We start from the raw sequence: 21,838 nt of genomic DNA on the forward strand, positions 1-21,838 counted from the left end.
AGATAGATATTTTTAATAATACGATACCCTTACGGAACGGAGCTTAACGCAGACGGAGTTATTGTGAGGTTGTGTTTATTTGGAAGATTTAGTTCTCTCCGCTCCGTTCTTAAGATTAAACTAAAATCTTTACATATAATGATAATTGCTTATAAGACGAAGGCGCGGCTCTGATGGCAGATCGTGATAGCGCTCGTATTACGTGTTTATTATACACAATAGAAATAACACAATGGGTACGTTATCTGCGACACTCAGCTAAATTAAAATCTTTAGACTATCCTAAGCCGTCTCATGTACTCCCTCGTTTCTTTAAGCAATTCAAAACAGGATGCTTTTGAATGTTAATATTAATAATTAATTATTTTAATTTTTACGTAAGCTAACACATTTGCTTTTGTTAGAACGCTTATGTCACTTAGAAATTGTATATAATCGTACATCAAAGCTAAAAAACACTGTTTTCAAGCAGTTTTGTGTTCTTTTTGGTGAGTAAGGTGACCAGAGCTCCTGCGTGAGCGTGACAGCTCCAGCCTCCAGAGCAAGATGCTTCTGGTGTTGCAGACGTCTCTAAGCTACAGTAATCGCTTACCATCAGGTGAGCCGTATGCTTGTTTGCTGATCTAGTTACATAAAAAAAAAAAAACAATTATGTTCAATAAATATTCATATTTATCTTACACAAAAATATTTTGAGTAGTTTTGACTGAGGGCGAGGTTAAAGAAAATTCGTGTTTTATATTAACGAAAATATGTATTAAGCTCAACTGACTGCATCCAATCAGACCGTAATTTTCCGTTACAGTAAAGGTGTCTTCATAGATAATAGAACATTACCATAATATTCCACATTGTTCTACCACGGAATGGCGAATAATTGCCCTATCAAGAATAACGATCGTTATCATCAGTAACTGGGATTTATGGCTTAACATGCTCAATGACGAAGTATGGTTAAGAAACTCCCAAGAATAAAAACTTAGACCAGAAACAAATACCTGCCCACACTTACGACCGATGGCTCTTTCATAACTATAGCAATGATGTTATTAAGTTGTACAAAGAAAGGTTGGATAGTCAAATATTATGGCTCTGAAAATACCATTAATGTCACCGTAGCAGTTCTTTCTATTTTTTCCATTGCTATTATAATTCACAGCAAATTTTATACGACACAATTTCCAATAACAATTTCATGAAAATCATGAAATGTTTACAATTTAAAATTGTATTGGTTCAATATAATTTTGCTTCTGGTAAATTATATACATCATGTTAGTATTGTAATCTAATGCCAGTTGTATGTATTTCATTAGAGCAATTAATACATTCGTACAAACTAATTCATAGTAACCTCATAATTAACGCATGTCTGGATTATATTACATATATTTATTTATTTACAATAGCATTTAAATTGTTATCGCCCTACAAATCACTCATTCTTAATTTGTTGCATTCACGTCTATTATTAACGAGATGCTTTCGCAATGCGTCCCTATACTGTTTGGTATATATTTGGACAACTATAAATATATTAAAATTAATGTTTTATAAATACCACTAATTTGGCAAATAAGCTTCAGATATTAAGCAACTTTAGTAGCCTATGGGCGCCTGTCAAATCGAAAAAGTTTGTGATGCTTTGGCCGGGAGCAAAAATTATCGTGAAATTAAACATGCATATTAGGTAGACATTCAAAAAATCAATGAAGTAGCAAGCAGTATAGTGTATTTAACTTTAAGGGTTGTTTGAAACTGCTGCAAAGGTGTATTAAATACAGCAAAATCACTTAAAATGTTTAGAAATTTTTCCACGGATTTGCTCTCGATCTATTTGTTCGGGACCATTGCTTTAATAGGCTATTTCGTTCGTTCACAAATTGAAATCGGAAACTGTGTTCCTAAAATGTAACTGTGTTCCTAAAATGTTTTTTAAAAACTAAAAGGCCACTCATTGGTCATTTACACTAAACGTTGTATGGCGATCGCAGCAGTACTATTTATAGTAATAGCATCGGAAATTCGTTCATCATAAATTTATTGGTCAAGCACTACTTGGAAGTGCACCAACTATTTCAGAAGCGTTTGCGTTAAGCTTGTTGTAATTTAGTACGAGAATCGATGTTTCGATTGATATTAATATATATACATATATTATAACCATAGAAAGATAATATATAAATGCATTAATTGAAAAATCGCTAGCAAAGACCAGAATTAGGTTCTTGGTATGGATCATGATAAGAAATGCTAAAAATGGCAATTTAGAGTCAGACCTTAACATAAACACCCACATGCAATGTAAAATAGTACAAAGACAACACGGGTGATTTACATAACAATAGCATACCATAACCTTCAGAAATATATATATAAAAATATACAAACTATATGCTATAAGTTGACGCTCAAAAAAATCAAGAAAAGAGACGTCAAGAAAAGAGCTCTACAACAAGAATTATTTAAAGATTAGGCTTGTTTATAACATTAATATTAATAACACACATTTATTTACGGTTAAAGATCCATATTTAATTATTTAACAATATAATTTAATACGAAAACAAATTAGACTAAATAAGAGAAAAAACAATATTTTTGGTGCTCGACAAAGTGAGACTGGTAAAGTCAACAGCAATAACTCGAAAGATGGCAACATTAGAATAAAAATAGTAGTGTAATCTGTGGTACGATTTTTTTAATCAATTAGTTTAGTGTATGAAATATTTTACTTAGTGGATGTGGTACTTGGTGCAATTTCGTAGACGCTCTGTAAGTGTCGTCTTAAGAATTTATAAGTTCATGTTTTAATTTATTCATTTAAATTTTAAACATTGTTATCTTTATCTCATTCATGTAATTTAACACACAATACACAAAGAGAAAAGCTAAAATATTGCTTATAACACCAGCGTTACGTTTATAAACGAGATTTGCGTTTCAGACTGGCACAATCATCTTCAATTACGAGAATTGTACAGTCGTAGGATAAATCCATAGAAATAAATTGTACAACACTTTAATAAGATTAAAGAACAAAAACGGATGTCCTTTTAGATATACCAAGTATAAGATTCTAAATAATCACTGGAAGCCGTTTTGGTAATGATGTGCTAAGCACAAAATTTATTATGTACTATTTGTTTCCATATAAATGAATAAATAAATCGATTGTTGTTAGTGTTGATTTGTGGTAACTAATCTATACGAATTATTGAAGAGGAAAAATGTATTGTTTGTTTTTAAGAATAAAATAAATAATTGTGTTTGCTCGCAAACGAAAAAAAAACCGACTTCAATTCCATCGACGAGTAATACAACGTAGATCGACGAAAAAATAGTCAAGTAACTACGCGTTATCAAAGATTACTCAAAAAGTAGTTATCAGATCTTGATAAAATTTATATGTGACCACATGATAAACATCAGCTTTCGATTAAATTAAAAATTATCAAAATCGGTAGACCCAGTAAAAAGTTATTGCGGATTTTCAAGAGTTTCCCTCGATTTCTCTGGGATCCCATCATTAGATCCTGGTTTCGTTATCATAGAACTAAACTAGGGATATCTCCTTTCCAACAAAAAAAGAATTATCAAAATCGGTACATCCATCGGTACATTATGCGGTATAATACAACGTAGGTTGACGAAAAAAGCGTCAAGTAAAAACGCATTATTAGATATAACTCGAAAAGTAGTTGTTAGATCTCAAATAAATTAAAATGGAACCAATTGACACACACCACCTTGCGATTAAAAAAAAATTGTCGAAATCGGTCCACACGGGCAAAAGTTCTGATGTAACATACATTAAAAAAAAATACAGTCGAATTGAGAACCTCCTCTTTTTTTGGAAGTCGGTTAAAAAGTAGGGGTGGCCAATTTTAAAAAATTATGTCCCCAGGACGATGCTTTCTTATCACCGCACTCAATCGTCACTACAGACTGCATTTATACGGGAGTATTTTAACGGAAGAAACGGAACAACCAAACTCTTGAGACCAAACAACACACGCGGGTGAAGTATCGAGTGGAAAGCTATTTATTAATATTTTAGAATGTGGGCAGTACTTGAGTTTCTAACTCAATCTGATCTAATTTATCACAACATATAGTTTAATAATACAAAGGCAAAATTTTAACCAAGTTATAGTCAGTCTGATTGAATAATTAGACTATCCTATACATTAGCAATTTGATGATGCAAATGAAATCCTCGAGACAAAGTGTAAATAATTATATGAACAAAAAAGATTTTTAATAGACGTTTTATCTCATTTATTTTGCACATAAATTACTTTCGTAGATTTATGTCATAATCTTTACAAACTCGAACTTACTTGATGTCAGTTTATATGTGTCTTCAGCATAGCACCTCAAAATATTACGACTTATCTCATAATCATGTCAATATTCTGATCACTTCACATGCACTATTTAATATGTTGGTATTATTCTACATTAATGTTTTAGCTTACGAATGTACGATTGTAGTATGTTTCACACTTCCTCCAGTCAAGTTCGAATCAAGGACGCGGCTATTTTTACGATGTCGTTTGTATCTTCTCATTAGGTATATTATTCACATCGTTTGTTTGCGTAACATTTTTTTCGTAATTTTTAAATGTCAGCTTGACTATTTAAATTACATTTTTGAATATATTTTGGTTCGTTTATTTTAATTTATTTGTTTTATAAAGATATTTATTTTAAAATATTTATTTTGGTAATAGTAGTTCTTTTAGTACATACACAATATAATAGAGTACTCAAAAGCAATAAAATGCAAGAAGTAGCAGAAAAAATCAGTAGTTTAAGTATTGTAAGACAATATTTGCTATTTAAGGTTGCATCAGATGATCAAACCATCGTCGTTAACGATATTGATTTTGAGGTAGTCAAACATACCTTTATTTTTAAGACATGTTGAGGTAGCTTAAAAAAATAAACACTTTACTTAAATCTATATAAATATACACAGTTGAAAGCATAGCACACATAGATTCTAATACTCATATTCCACTTATAAAAATAAATTTAGTTTTAGTATATTACTTTAGAAATCTAAAGACATTAAATTCGAGACTATTTTCTTTTGGATATTTTAGTAGTTAAATTAATTTCGTTGAAACAACGATTTACTCAAGAAATATTTTATTATATTATAATATACATAGAAAGTATGTAAGACACGAGACATACGAGCAGATAAAATTAAAGAACATTTTTACGACTTCTTACGTCATCACTGATACTAATTATAAGGTTTAAATACTTTAATTCTTAGAATAGACGAATGTATGAAATGTGTAATTATAGCTTTACTGTCGAATATTTAGGGGGATTTTATTCTATCATCATCATCATATCAGCTCACGGACTCTGAGCATAAGCTTCCCCTAATGTTTTCCACGACGATCGGTGCTGCGTAGCACGCATTTAGCGGCTTCCCGCGACCCACACCAGATCGTCAGTCCACCTCGTGGGCCAACACTGCGACGCCCGGTACGTGGTCGCCACTCGAGAACCTTTCCGCCCCATAGGCCATTGGTCCTTCGAGCTATGTGCCCTGCCCATTGCCACTTCAGCGGTGCGATCCTTCGAGAAACGTCGGTTACCCTGGTTTTTTTACGGATCTCTTCATTTCTTACTCTATCGCGCAGAGAAAATTAGTCTAAAAAATTTATAAGTAAGTTTAAATCAATGACAACAGCTAGCTATGCAACTTTACTGTACTAGTTATATGTATTACTAGCTGTGCCCGCGACTTTGTCCGCGTGAAATTTAACAAAATAATTATTGTTCAGTTCGCAGTTATAAAAAAAAATAAAAATAAAAGCCTAAGTAACTCCTTATTACATCAGCTATCTGCCAGTGAAAGTCCCGTCAAAATCGGTCCAGCCGTTTCAGAGATTAGCCGACACGAACACACAAAAATGGTAAGAAATGTTATTTTGGTATATATACCGTGTATACATAGATATGAATTTCGTTAAAAGTGGTTATTTTAGTATTACAAACAGACCCTCCAATTTTATTTATATAGAGATAGGAACAAGCAAAATCATGTTATATTAGTATTGAAATCGACTCATTAATAGTCACTTATTTTTAAAGAATCTATATGTTGAATGATAAAAATAAAACCTGATTTTTATTCACACAAACAAGTACAAGTAATATACCTATGCACTTCAAAATTTGTTCACATCACACAATCTTGGTTAGTTATTTATTGTATCTAAATGTCATTACTCTTTCATTTAAATTAACACATGTATGGAATTTTCAATATAAAATATTTAAATGACAAAAAAGGAGTAATATTTTAACTACTTAATAGCTTCATTGACTACCGCTATTTTTAGTAAAACTAATATTTTCCTTTCTTTTCTCAGTAAAATATTAGTAATGTTCAAATTAGGCTAATATCAGCCTTGGTAAGAAGTATATTATAGTTATATTCATACGCGCTTAAGGGCCACTTAACTAAAGTGGAACAGTGGGTCACATTATTGACCATACATACATATTTGAATAAATATTAGCATAATGCTAGATGTACAGTAAATATAACTTTTATATCCCTTTATACTAATTTTATAACCATGCAGCGTAGTATAAAATCAATTATACGAGAATAAAAAAAAAACTATTCATTTTAAAAGATTCTTCAACTAATTTATCTCTTACAAGTATTAAGGCTAAGTATAAATTCTCTCAATTTACTCAGACCTTGATTAAAGTAAAAAAAAAAATATTCTTGGCAAAATGCCGAGTGTTTAGGAAAAATTATGTTAATAAATCTATATTTTATACGTGAAATAAAAACTTTGAACCCCTTTTTACAAAAATTTCGCGGACGGAGGAGTATGAATTTATAACATTTATAGTTTATATAGAAAAGGAGTGCAGAATGCTAATATTCTTTTTTTTAAATAATGCATAAAAAAATTTTAAATCGAAAAAAAACAAACATTACCCAATTATCGTGTATTTGACACACACACGATACATACTCTTTTGTTTATTACGATAGAATTGTCTTTGACAACTTATAATTTGAATTAAACATGGACCACTGGACGATCACTAGTGGTTATAAATATCAATATTAATCGAGATGCAGATAGCATTGACCGATGTCTCGAAATACGAGTTTTTGTTGAAATCGCGTTTGTATTGGCAAAACTTTTCAAATTACGCAACGTTTATACAAAAATATAGTTTAATTATGCCAGACACAGATACAATATTTGAAAAAAAAAAAACATTCGGTTTAAATTGTGGTCATTGTGACGTCACAAATACTGTAGTGTGTGAACAACAATGACACACAACATAAATAATGTATGTGTGTCCATAAGAAACAATCGATTTAATACGAGTTGGCAAGCAAGCGAAAACGTTTTAACTGTCTGACATTTTAATTACTTAAAATCTTATTTAAAGAATAATTCTACATATTCTAAAGTATTTTAGTTTCTAATCCCCGGGAACCAATTAAATATTTTTAAAACCTCACGATCCCTTGGAAAACGCTTAGATTGTATTTGAAACGTTAATACAGGAATTTTCAAACGTTAATAATGAAGGAGATAATTTTGAAGATAATACCGCTATGTTAGCATTTATTTTAGACATTAGATTTTCTACGACGCTCACTGAAATGATGCATAAATTACATCCATTTCAATTCGTATTATACTTGTCTTCAAGAAAATTTAGAAGCGACTAGCTTCAGCCCGCGGTTTTATCCGCTTGATTTCTGATTTCGTAGGAACGTCGAGATATAAAGTTAACTATGTATTGCATTGGACGTAAAGCTATCTACGTACCAAGTTTCATAATAATGTGCTAAATAGTTTTAGCGTGAAAGAGTAACAAACACTCAATTCCCACAATTCGCATTTATAATATCAGTAAGATGACAAAATCAGAAACGGATGTAGTAAAAATATTACACGACACAGCATAACAGCTAATATTTCACAAAGGTCGAGTACTACATTAAAAGTTGTGTGATATAAATTTAAAAAACGATAAAAATATAACCGAAGCATCTTCTGGATCTATCATCCTCTAGACTGGTGATATTTTGAAAATGCCACATTGATATAATAAAGTTAAATCAAGTGTTAATTAGATGAATCGAATACAAAATCAGGCAGCTGCATCGATTGGAAGACAACGTAATTTCTGCATGAGTAGACCGTTAACGCAGTTTGTAGTGGCCCTCCTTTCTGCTCCGTGGGTTGTGGGTTCGATGTCCACCTAAATCTGGGTGTATATTTGGGTAATGTTATATATGTATTATTCCTATGTATCAATAACAAAAGTGCTCTGACTGCTGCTGCAGTCAACTCTTATCTACAAAACAAGCATTAAGTTGCTCACCGTAGGTACAGACGACCGCATGTGTTATATATGTATGTTATAGATATTTTATATCTATATGAGAATGTTCTTCTCTTGCCAATAAGAACGGGGCGCTTTTTTTAAACATCCGACATATAAAACAAAAGGTGCCTGTAGTGGAAAGAATGTCTTTTTAAAAATATAATACGGAAAGTGCGACGTTCGCCAACTATCTGTCGCAGTTCAGAGTGAACGTGCATGAAAATAGACGGTTGCTGGCCAGCTCGGATACTAACAATACTAGTCCGTCGATTGTATCTCGTGACTTCACTTTTTTGAGTCATGTGTTTTTAGTCGAGCTAGCCGCGACATTTCAAAAAAATTATAATTAGTAAAATTTGTTGTATCTTTCGTCTGTATGTTTTATTTATACTTGTATCTGTATATCTATATAATAATACGTGAAGCAAAAACTCTGTACCCCGTTTTACAAAAATTGTGCTGGCTGAGGAGTATGAAATTTTGTACACTTATAGTTTATATAGAGAAGGAGTGCAGAATGCTAATATTCTTTTTTTTAACTATGCATAAAAATAAATTAAATTAATGAAAAAAACATAACACACACTAGGTACCATGTATTTGACACGCACACGCATATATATATATATATATATATATATATATATATATATATATATATATATATATATATATATATATATATATATATCTTTGACAACAGAACCTTAATAATGTTCAAACTTATAATTTAAATTGATTGTGGTCGAAATTCGACCACTGGGCGACCACTAGTCTGTATAAGAAATTCAAATTTGAAAAATATGCTCTGAATTATATACTATGAATTAGAACATGAAATTAGAATAATAAAAACTAACAAGAGGATAGTGTTTTTATTATAACAAGGTTCGAATGTGTAAATAAATATTTCTTCTTTATAATAATTAAGATTTATAACAATAGCATATGCGTTACATGATTGACAATTATTTACTGCATATTTATTTAAAATAAATATTTTCTATAAACATATATGAATTATTTATCACGGAACACAATTATTGTTTTTTATTTATTGCAATAATTGATTTCGTTTCTTGTTAAATATAAAACTACATAACAAAAAAATATTTTTTTAATTCAAAAAAAAATTTTTTTTAACAAAAAAATATTTTTTTTGAATACATCGTAAAAAAACTAATAAAACTGTATCAAAAATTAAATTTAAATTTACAATGAAACTGTAAGAAATTCCATAACGCATGTACATTTCATTTTCTGATAACAAAGACGTGTTAATTTGAAACGCGTAATAACTAATAAGCGGATAACCGGTTATACATAAACTTTATCGTACGTAATTAATAATTATTTTGTTACACTCTTATCCGAGTATAGCATCGCTAAAAAGGTTATTGGTCTTTATATACAGTACATTTATTTTAAACTAATTTAATTGTTTTTGGTCTGGGTGTTTGTGCAGTCCTTGTGGGTCTTCCCACCGTGCCTCGGAGAGCACGTTAAGCCGCCGGTCGCGGTTGTTATCATTTACACCTATTAGCGATCGTTATTCGTAGTAGGGAATATATCCGCCAACCCGCATTGGAGCAGCGTGGTGGATTAAGCTCCGATCCTTCTCCTATATAGGCCCATGCCCAGCCGTGGGATATTATAGGCTGTAGCGAAATTGTTTTTAAAAGATAAACCATTGTATCAAATAGCATCACTTATAAATTTCACTATCCATAGTTATAGAAAAAACCATGAAAGTTTAATCCACCATGCTAGTCTACAACGTATTGGCGAACAATCTCTTATCTATCATGAATAACGACTTTTATCAAGTGTATAGAATAACAGTTAGGTCGACGAAAGAAAATATGGCTAGTCCGCTGGTAAATATTGATTTTTTCGTGGTGTATTTGAGGTGTAGTTAATACCTACGGGTACTAAATTCATGTTAAGCTGTGAGTGATTAATTTACTTATAAATATGGAATAAAGCTGTTCTGTTACAGAATATTAAATTATGACTCTTAATGTCGAACATCGACCTGAGATAGTGAGATAGTATCTAATTTGAAAAGGTTATATATAAGATTATTGATTATTAATTATAAGTTTTACGTTTTTTTTAAAGTCTTACTAGAAATATACACTATAGAAGTGGGTATTGTTGGAGGAGACCTTTACCCTTCTTTGCTTAATAAATCAAGTACCTAATTTAGTGTTAGTAAAAGTAAAATATATATGTATAGCAACTAGTAAAACGTTATAATAATAATAGTAACTGAGATGAAATTTAGCATAGTAAAATAAAGGCTTTTTTATTTATACTTTTATCTAATTTTATAGTGGAAATAAATCTTTGAAAAATTTGTTTTGACTATAAGTAACTAATTATTTATAACACAGCATTAGTTATTAGTAAATAGTTTAAACAACAAAGAAAAAAGCTGTAACTAAATTTACGATTATGATTTGTAGCACCTTCGTCCAACGAACCATTTCATATAATTAAAAATATTTATAAATTTACAGCTATATAAAGTAAAATTTAAAATGAACTTTAAAGAATTTTATCTACCGCAATACAAAAACAACAAATAAACAAGAGAATAAACCATCACAAATACAGTATAAAGTAGGTATGTAAGTAATTAATATTTATTTTGATGTCAAGGTACGCTACAGAGGAAGGCATCGCATGTTCAAATGTAATGAAAAACTGGACCCGTCGAGTTAGCTTCGATATTTTCTGGATCAGCAACTCCTTATAGAAACATTCGAGTCTTAACAAGTAACTAACCGCCTCACATTGAGGCGACTGGTTCACAGATTAACCTTTTTTTCGATATAAAAATGGGGCGAACGAGCAGATCCACCTGATGATAGTTGTCGTCGTCGACTACAGACCATTTTGCAAGTTTTACTGTTTTAATAACCGAGTTATTTTTCAATCTTAAGACATTTTTGACTTTTTTTTACACAACCAGGTGGGCAAACAAGCCATCATTCACCTGATGGTAAGCGATTACCGTAGCTTATAAACGTTTGCAACACCAGAAACATCGCAAGAGTGTTGCCGACCCTATCTCAATTCAAACTGTTTTTTAGCTGTGATCTTCTGTAAGGTCGATGTACTAACCCAATCGAGCTGCTCCATATTTTGAGCAGGAAATTTCCTGCTGTGCACTACCTCTTTTATCGTTTTGATTTCAATTGTCGTTTTAAAATTATAAATTTTGTTACTATTATTATAAAATCTCGATATACCTTAATCAAAATATTTATTTGAATAACGAATAATGAGTATGTGAACAACTGGCTCGAGGCGCATATTAAACCAACTTGCCTTTATTAGATATGTAAAAAATTGTACATTTAAATTCATACATCAAAAACCAGATTCATTACGATACAAAAAAAGTCAATATAATATATATATATCGAGTATGTTTATAACTCGCTGAACTAACTATCATTTTAATATTTGACTAGCCCGTCGGCGCAGTTTGTAGTGGCGAATTTGATTCCCGTCTGAGTCTGGGTGTAATGTGTGTGTCTATATGTGTATTATTTTTATGTATATTTATAAAAAAATGCTATAACAGTCGGTTGTTACCTGTAACACAAGCATTAAGTTGCTTACCTTATATTTTATTCTGATTTACCAAATAGTGAGCTCGTTAAGCTGTCGGTCCCGGTTTTTATCATTTGCACCTGATAACGATTGTTACTTATAGGAGGGAATATATCCGCCAACCCGCATTGGAGCAGCGTTATGGACTCCCTCTGGGTCCCTCTGGGACTGGGTTCCTCGGAGGGGACTTGTCACTGCCGAGCGTCATCACCGCGATGCTCGGCGACGACGAGTCCTGGAAGGCGATGGTCTCCTTCTGCGAGACAGTAATGTCCCAGAAGGAGAACGACGAGCGGATGAGAGAGGGCCGCCGACGAGGCCTCCGTCCGCAGGCGACGAACGGGGGTGCGTAGGAGGCGCTACTTAATGCGTTTCCAGTAACGCCCCTGTGCCCATGTCGGGCCGGGATGGGAACCCGGTCCTGCTAGACATGGCGTCATCGGAATTGTTCAGAGGTGAGCCGGACAGTCCCCATGGAGGAGAAGTCTGGTCTTTTCGCCGAGGCCAGCCTGTCGCTGGAGGGATCCTGTTGCCTGCAGATCCGGGACCCTCCAATTAAAGCGGCTGAAGGCTCCCGCAGGGGTTTTGGTCGGTAGTGTACCCCCAAGTGCTAAGCCGACATACGGTCTAGGAATGCCTACCCGGGCATCCTGGATATCACCCATAAATGGGTTACCCTGCGACATCAAAAAAAAAAGCGTTATGGACTAAGCTCCAATCATTCTCTTACATGGAGAAGAAGTCCTATGTAATGATAATGGCAGTGGCATGTTACAGGCTGAACCGACATCATGACCGCACAATTTAGTGGTAAAATACTTAAAACTAAAGAGTAGGTCTCTACAAAAATCAAGCAGTTTGTTCAGAAAAGTACTCATATTAAAAGATCTATGTTTCTTCCTCTGCAGGTGATTTTATTTAAAACTACTAAATTTTTTGCTTTTAATAAAGGACAAGGTTTCTTGACTGCATTTTTGTGTTTTTTTTTTACTTGACATTTTACTTAATTGACTGGATCAAATGGATACAAGAGTAGCGGGCGATTACATCTATTATTTAGAATAGATCTCATAAATTTTTTAGTATAATTATACATACATACATACATACATACATACATACATACATATATATATATATATATATATATATATATATATATATATATATATATATATATATATATATATATATATATATATATATGTATATATATATATATATATGTATGTTCGGAGATAACTTTGTCGTTTATGAACCGATTTTGATAACTCTTTTTTTGTTGGAAAGATATCCCAGGTGTGGTACCATGATAAGGAAAACAGGATCTGATGGGGTCCCAGAGAAATCGAGGGAAACCCTTGACCCTTATTTAGAAATAGCAAAAAATGAAAGCGACAGAAAACAGTACAATACATTTGCGAAATTATAAAAGTATTTTTTGTCTAAATTCTGTGACTAGCAGTTTAGGGAAACAAAACAATTTGCTTGCCTGAATTATTTGCAAGCCTGATTTCCCTTAATGGTTTGATTATTAATATTATTATATTATTGCGATTGAAATAAACAGTTTGATTGATTGAGGAAAAATATTTAATAGTCAGCTAACAAATGGCCAATAAATTAACTGTCCACATATAATTATAAATAGTATATATATCAAAAAAAAAAAATTGAAAGGACCGAGCGGTCTTATCGTTAAGAGCGACCGTTTTCAGAAAAAAATTGAGCAGTGTGGTAATAATTCAATTAAATACAATTACGTAATTTATGTCGGAATATATATTTTATATAGATACTAGCTGACCCCGCAAACGTTATTAACCCCTTAATCCCCCTCCCCTTATAACTTAGGGGTATGAAAAATAGATGTTGGCCGATTCTCAGATCTAACCGAAAAGAACACAAAATTTCATAAAAATCGGTTTAGCCGTTTCGGAGGAGTATGGTAACTAACATTGTGACACGAGAATTTTATATATAAGAATGAATGTTTACAACGAAAGATAGTGATAATAGTGATGTATTTAAAAATTTCTTTAATTTGTAACTATATTTTATGTTAATTGTTATCCATCGTTATTCTAACTATTATAGCTTTAAACACACATTCGTGTAAGAAATAAGCAAACATAAAAGGGTAAAAAACAAATATAATACTTTTAAATAACGATGTAATGATGAACCGTATATAAAGTTATATATTAAGAATAAAATACAAAAAAGAAGTCAGGAAAAACGTCAGCCGAGGCACATGCTATCTTTTTGTTATTAAAAATAATTATATTGTCAAAGTTTTTGTTTCATTAGCAGGTTTTGTGCTTGCGCAAAAGTTGTTTATAGTAATTACGAGTTTTCATACATATTTCTCACGTAGGTATAAGAAAAACCTCTGTTGGTTTTACGTACGAAAAAACAAATTGCATCAGCTTCGCGTGTCGTTTTAATTCTTAAATAATTTTTGAAATTCAAAGTCAAGTAAGTTAAATTTCAAGGTAATTAGAGAGACAATCTTTTTTAATTATATTTATAGTAACTAGTGGTCGCCCAGAGGTTGAAATTCGATTATAATTAAAAATTTAAATTAAAGAAAACCAAAAAATGATGAAAATGAATAACCTTTTTTTAAACTGTTTAATATGATTACAGACTTTGACAATCAACAAAAGAGTATAAAATGCGTGTGTCGAATACATTGTAGTTTGTGTAATGTTTTTTTTATTATTGATATATTATGTTTTTATGCATAATTTTAAACTAAATATCAGCATTCCGCACTCCTTCTCTATATAAACTATAAGTGTGCGAAATTTCATAATCCTCCGTCCGCGCGCAATTTTCGTAAAAAGGGGTACAAAGTTTTTGCTTCACGTATTAATATACAGATTATGCAAGAAATATATAATACTGCAATTACCGAAACACGAATTATCAGTTAAAGAAAATACAGTGTTTAATAATAAAAAATTACTTGATGAGATGTCGACATGTCGTACATTTTTTTTCGTATAAAACGATATAAAAAATAACTACTATTATTTCTATAATAAGTTACGACGTGATGTGTTAAAGCCTATATCACTTGTGTTAAAAGTTCTTTTATGTTGAAAGAGAAGTTACTGATGCTTCTATTAAGAAGATATTCTACAGTCTCAGATATAGTAAACTACAAAATATATACACTGAGATATATGGTTCCTCTTTAGTAATAAAAACAATAAAATATACATACTATTTCAAAAAGTATTTATATTATTATTTAATAATTTAATAATAACAATTCCACGCGGACATGATTTATACCAAAACTATCTGTAAATATTTAGTTCTTAAGTTGTGAATTGTAAATATGTATAATATTTTGTATAAATAAAGCTTTTATGCTAATTTTACGACAAAAAAAAATTTAATAATTACAAGCAATAAAAGTAAGATTATAAATACATTTTAATAGTGGTTTTAACAATAATCTTTATAATTTTTTATTCGCCGATCTTAGAATAAGAAAAGTGTGTATTTATGACTGATTATAAATTATTAAAAAAAAAAAAACAATGTACAGGAATAATGTTTGAACGCACGGTAGCACCCGCATCCATTATTTCTGCTCCGGTTACATGTATTATATCAGAATATATTATGGCCTATGGCCTCAAAAATGTTTTTTCACACTTAAAGTATGTGTTTATATATTAAGCTATAATAATAATTGTTCCGTATAAGTAATATATATGTATCAGTACTTTTCTTGCGTATTTTTATAAAAATTAGCTGGAGTATAGATTACATATGTAAGTACTAGATATTTATTTTGTATTATATTAACAACACCTACGGACTCTTAGTCGCCCATGTTATTTGTACTACATGAAATATTTGTTTTATTATTGGCGTGTCTTTTTGCCCGACTGCAAAGGAAGGATTATAATAGTTTAACCCCAGACCAGCAGTTCTAAAACTGTCTAGAATTGCTAGGATGGTCCGACACTGACAGCTTTTTGTTTTTATAAATATATTAAAATTATGTAGTTTTATATAGATATAATTGATGCGATCGCTGTATTTCACGATACTTTGTTAAATAGCTGATGTTATGATATAAGTAAGGTAAATTTTTTTTACCTTACTTATATCATAACATCAGCTAAATTTTTAATAAAAAAATTAAACTTATGTTGTATACATAAATTTGGATTCAATAAATTGATCAATTTAATGGCATTGTTGGCTTTGTGACAATAAATGTCATATATGACTTTATTATATACTAGTTGTGGCCCGCGGTTTTACATACACGTTAATTTAAATAAAATAGACTTCTTCTGTCAGAGGGCTATCGAACACAAAAAAATTTTTTCCTCTTTTAACAGTAGTTCCTGATAAGTGCGTTTAAACAAACAAACAAACTTTTCAGCTTTAGAATATTAGTAAGGATGTTTGATATATTCTTATTGTAATCAATTTTATTCACTTTTCCTAACGAAACTTAAGTACATTTTTACGAATGCTATGTACATATACGATTAAGCGTGAATAAACATGAAATGTATATTTGTGTTAATACATTATCAAACGTATTAATCCTGCAAATGATAACCCAAATGCCGATCATAAAAAAATAATTTGTCACAAAAAAAAAATGGAACAGAATAATAAAAACTATACTTTCATAAAACGATAATTGAATACAGTCTAATAAAATACCATAGGGTAGTTTTAATACACCAACTCAACTTATACTCATTAAACTATTAAAAATTAAATTTTGAAACTTCAATGAAAATTTCGAAAAAAAAAACTAAAATAGAAAATTAATTCGAACCTGAAAGCAGTCAAAAATGTTTGAAAATACTCACGTTGATAGAATAAGTCCTCGGAAAATCCGTGAGCCACTGAGCCTTATCGATTCAGTACAAATAAATACACTGAAAGCTTTTAGCAAACACGATCAAAAATACACAGACGAATTGTCACACATCAATAAAACATACGATGGGAAAAACGTTTTACCTATCTCGGACAGTAATAAAATATATCGTAGCGGTCTAAGACGTAAATTTTCGCGGGAACTGCGACAACATTCAACGCGTCCCGCCTACGACACGGCTACAGAGCAACTGAACACTAACAAGCGGATTCACCTGCAATGCGTGCGCTGATCGGTTGATGTTAGAGTGAAACGGGTATATACGTAGAGCGCTATGAGGGAAAGAGAGCGGCATATACGCACGTGCTCGCCCCCTCTAAAGGGTACCGGTTTCAGGAAAGGGGAGCTTTATTGTAAAGCTGCGAATAGGTGCGTACAACGTAGCAATGTACAGGAACAATTTTAATTAACAGAGTTCAGTAAATAGAAAATTATTAGACTTGAAATTGAAACCATAAATACAACAAAAAGTGGGTAAAATCGCGCGGGATAACTAGTTTGTTTTAAGTATAGCCGATGTTAAGTATATATGTAGGTATATGATATTTATGGAAATGGTCGAAGATGAATACGAAATTTAGAATTCTATTAGATTTTAAAAGTTTATGATCTACCTATTATCAATTTTATTATAATTATAATCAATCAACAGCGCCATAATTTATCATGAAGTATAGGTTAGAATTTACGATGGGAGTCAATTACGTTTTTATGATTTAAAACAGTATAATATTCGTATTAATTTTAATTTACTAAAATTTTCAAAATAACTTTTTAATATTGAAAGTAATTTAGAAAATAATAATATAAGTGCGATAGTTTTTGAGGATGGATGAATGTGTGATTGTTATTCTTTCACGCAAAAAGCTACTGAGTTGATAGTGACAAAACATGGTACGTAGTTAGTTGGATATCTAGAATAATACACTTACTAACAGGCTCACTTTTTATCTCCACATTCCCACGGAATCGGAAATTACGCAAGTGAAACCGAAGCCAATTATAACTAAAAAATATGAATGTGTGAAACGCGTATCTAACATTTTTGTTGTATCAATTCTTCATTAGTATGAAACCTGCTGATGGCTCAGTGAATGGCACGTTAACAGAAATAACAGGCGTGGTATCAAGCATTAGGCGTGGCACAACTAGTAACGTTGATTTTTCAAGTGTTTTTTCCTTATGTTCATACTTGCCTGGATAGTTAGCATAAGGCGTTTAAAACAAATTTAATCAATCCTCATGAAAGCAGCTACACTTAAGTTCTTGTCCTATAAAGTAGTAGCCATTTTCGACCTGTCTAGTGTACCAGGGTTTGTTTATTATACGTCCTAACGTTATGGTTAACCTTCTTCAAACGTTGCACAATAATTCCAAGTAAATGAGTTTTTATAGATGTAGATAGTAGTCATAGATAATAATATATTTGAAGGTCATATCTAATCTCGAGTAGTAACTGCATATTCAACGGATGTACATCATAACAATTATTCCATAGTTGATGTCATCCATTACTTGTATTGAAATTTTGCATAAATTAAATATACTCGGAGATTTATTTACTAACATTGTACCGCATATCCATATTTCAGACCAGCGTTATTCTAACTATCAACAGACATCACGTGGGCGAATAATGGGATAATCGAGCAATGAAACTACGTAGACTCTTCGTTTTATTGATTTTCACAAATTCCTTCTTAATAAAATTTTACACATCAACGTCTTGACATTTTGACCGCTTAGCTAGTGCTGCCAACCTTAGGACAGAATAATTTTTCAACTCAAACCAATAGTTTCTGAGATTAGCGCGTTCAAACAAACAGACAAACTTTTCAGCTTTATAATTTTAGTTATTGAACCTTTTGAATGCTACGAAGCACAACCCAAAATAATATCAGAATCATAAAACATAGCGTAGGGTCTTTCTGATGGTATGGGTATAGCGTAGGTTTTCTTTCGTCTGTTTACGCGGATAGTAGGAGGTAGGTACCTTTCCGATAGCGACCGCTAGCTCGTGACTTTTTCAGCCCAATGGGCCAAGGTGTCCTCTACTCAGGGTGAACGTAGACGAAGGTAGTTTGTTAACATCACAAAAAATAAAAGACGTCACTTGAAATATTCCTCGTATTTTCGCATCGCGTCGCTTTATTCCAAATTGTAACTAGACACGCGGTGCGAGAGGGGTCACAATGAGTTGTGTCGTTGTTAATATGTACATATTGCTATGTATTTATATTGTGATTTTGTACGTCATAATGCCAAGCCAAGGTTTAGGAAGTGTTAGGTATTTGGGTACAAGGTTAGTTATGGCTTGACAAAACTATACACAACAGATTCTTTGATTGACTTGACTTTATTTTTAATATGCATGTACTTTTAGGTTTAAGCTGAGGGAAATTTGCTAATGAAGCATATATGGATTAAGTTTTCTAATCTTCTTTGATAAAAACTTACAAATTTACTTTCATACATATCAAAGTTAGTAAGAAAATACAAAACAAAGCTAAGTCTGGATAAAATGCTAAGTGGCTTCGTGGTGTTTATTCAAGCGATGATCGAACTACAATAATAGCGAAAAACATTTAGTGGGTAAGTACACTTAAAAATATAAAAGAGAGAAATAAAACAAAAGAGAAAGAGATCTTATATCGTATTGACGGCTCTAGTACTACACTACTACATTAAAAAAAAACCTAATGTTCATGTTACAATTCTAAAACAAGAATCTTTTCATTTCTTGCAAATGAACACTTAAGTAGGTTGAATATTTTATCAAGTATGTTGGATCTTTGAGTAAGCTGATCATTCTGTAATGCAAATCTAATAAAATTAATGGTACATATAACGATATAATATTATTTAAAATAAATAATAAACATATTCTCGTTAATCAGATGTCGTGACTGACGGCGACTTACTAATATTATGACGGCACAAATCGTTAAGTTATTCATAAATCGACTTACACGGAAGTGGCTTTAAGTATAATTATTCGACTTAGGTACATGTTATAAGTAGAAATATAATTTATGTGATTAATAATAATATCGTAGATACGGACGCCTGATGATGATAATAGTCTCCTAGTTTTGCTGTTGATAATTCTTTTTGTTTAATACTAGCTGACGCAATGTACTTCGCATAACCGTATTTTTTTAGTGACTATTCTTTTATGAGTGGAGACCGCGTCTTGGCAAACGCAGTATGGGACGTCCTCCGGCGCGCTGGACCAACGATCTACGTAAGATTGCCGGTGTAGGCTCGATGAAAATTGCGCAAAACCGGGATGTCTAGCGCGAACTTGGGAGGTTTATGTTCAGCAGTGGACTGCAATAGACTGAACTGACACTGGCTGATATTCTTTTATGCAAACCTAGTTATTGTCAAACTAACACAAAAATGAATTAACCGATTCGGCACCAAATAAGTATCAGATTCATTAAAGTGGAAAAAGGAATTAATAAAAAAATACAGTTTTCAGAATTAAAAATAATAATAATAATTAAGGTCAATGTACTCATAGACATTTATAAGTTAAAGGTAATGAAAATATTGTAAATATTTGCTTATAAATGAAGCACTTATGTCCTTTCTTTGTATACACATGAGTAGTAATTTTTTTGGAGATATTAATAGAATTTCTTATTTTATTGACTCTAAGCGTTCGGAAAAATAAAACTATTTTTGTCATAACAGCAGGAATTTGTATGCCCGAAAAATTTATATTAAATATCACAGTTCAGACGATCAATGGCTGGCGGGACAAATAACTTTAACATGAGTTATTTTGGTCATATTTTTATCTCAATGTTGTTTACCAATATTTATATCAAGTAATATATAAATCAACTAGCTGACCCCGCAAACGTTGTTTTGCCATAACACAAAATTTCAAATATTTTTTCAATTTGATCGCAGCACCAACTGTCGGGACAAACTGAAATTAAGGAAGGGAAGGAGGAGTTCAGTGACATACACACGCACACAAGAAATATATATATAAATATAATATCTTGTTAGTAATCATAGTTACTCATAAAAAATAGCCTTTTATTATAAGGCGCGTCATATTATTATTCTTATGAGACGAGTCATATTATTAGATTATTCATTGGGTTGACATTGCAAGCGATTAATGTCGCGTGTTCAAGTTTGAATTAACAGAACTAAACCATAAAGTACAAGACATGATGCAGATGCCAATAAAAACATCACATCATAAGTAAACCTGCATGTTTCGGTAGAAATCATACAATATGCTTAACCTTAAACCTTATCCGTAATTGTGTTTGTTCGTTAACAAACAAACGACATCAATTCACATCGACCGGTTATATAACACAGGTAATCGAATAGTGAAATAAATAGGTACGCATAAATACTAATTATAATAGGTACTTAAATATAACTCAAAAATAACTTATAATTTTTCAATAATTATGGCAACATGACAAGGTTGGTGCTAAGGCAAAATAATAAAAAAAGAATTATCAAAATCAGTATATGAAGTGTGTGTCAAAAATATAAATCAACTCAGCGGGTACGTTGTATGTGTGTATTCAAATTAACCTTGGCACGCTCTGTAGACTAAACGGTTTAACGGATTTCAACAAACAAAGTGTCGTTAGATTCGTCATAATTGTGTGAATGTTATTGATACATGTTTGTATGTAATCCTTTTTTAGGACACCTTTAGAATCTTTATTCTGACAGACAATCAGTTCGTGTCTGAGCTAAGTATTTCGATTTTTCAAGTGGTTTTTTATTTATAAGATACGACAGATACAACACGCTTCTCACGGCTTCGAATAATAGCGATATATTATTAAAAGCAAATAAATACAAAAAAAAAACAACGCTCATAAAAAAAAAACAAGACTT

The 21,838-nt window shown here is 31.5% G+C and overlaps 1 protein-coding gene across 1 annotated transcript in view; it reads right to left on the minus strand.

Annotated features, from left to right (window-relative positions):
- The window catches only part of LOC123669311 (RNA pseudouridylate synthase domain-containing protein 2), a 176,804-nt gene extending 159,657 nt beyond the window's left edge, over window positions 1-17,147 (minus strand). The window contains exon 1 of the mRNA XM_045602921.1: window positions 16,884-17,147. The gene's annotated coding sequence lies outside the window, so the exon portion shown is untranslated. The remainder of the gene's footprint in view (window positions 1-16,883) is intronic.
- Between the last annotated feature and the right edge of the window lie 4,691 nt (window positions 17,148-21,838).

The sequence above is a fragment of the Melitaea cinxia genome, chromosome 3 (genome assembly GCF_905220565.1).
Source record: "Melitaea cinxia chromosome 3, ilMelCinx1.1, whole genome shotgun sequence".
Taxonomy (NCBI): domain Eukaryota; kingdom Metazoa; phylum Arthropoda; class Insecta; order Lepidoptera; family Nymphalidae; genus Melitaea; species Melitaea cinxia.